Here is a 629-nt window from a genome sequence, read left to right on the forward strand (position 1 = left end):
ACACATGAGTTTTAGCCATAACATGAATGGCATACTCTCCAGTTGCTTCCTTCTACTCAGTAAAGTTCACCTTTTCACCTCAATATTATGATGATTTTCCCTACTGCCTTGTCATGCCCGGTGATCACTTTATAGTCATGCAACATCTCATTATGTGAAAACCATCACGCATTGCTCTCCTGTGTTTCGGTTTTTCACATCGATGTCCTACGATTAAGATTTAGGGATCACCTAATGACCTACAGTTGGTTTGCACTTTATCTGCTTCCCACATTTGGAGCAGGTAAGCTATAATGGCTATGTCAGGAAACCAATATAGGAATTTACGTAACCATAAATTAAGATATTTTGTTAATCAGCGCATGCAACCAGATACTAAGCCAGTTTTATCAAGAAATTTGACAGCATAAAAGTGACATTAGATTATCAGGATATCTCTTGTATCTCCAGTGGTGCAATGTGTTGCATAACAAAGTCTTGGCAGCAAATAATCTTCCTGCTTTACTTCCTGTAGTGAGATGTATAAATGTACAGCGTGCAGAGCAGCAGGCATCTGAGCCTCAGGAGACAGAGTCCACTAGCCATAAGAGATCCAGAGTCACAGACAGCTTGAAATCTTGAAGACCATC

Source organism: Lissotriton helveticus, chromosome 5_1 (assembly GCF_964261635.1).
Source record: "Lissotriton helveticus chromosome 5_1, aLisHel1.1, whole genome shotgun sequence".
Lineage (NCBI taxonomy): Eukaryota > Metazoa > Chordata > Amphibia > Caudata > Salamandridae > Lissotriton > Lissotriton helveticus.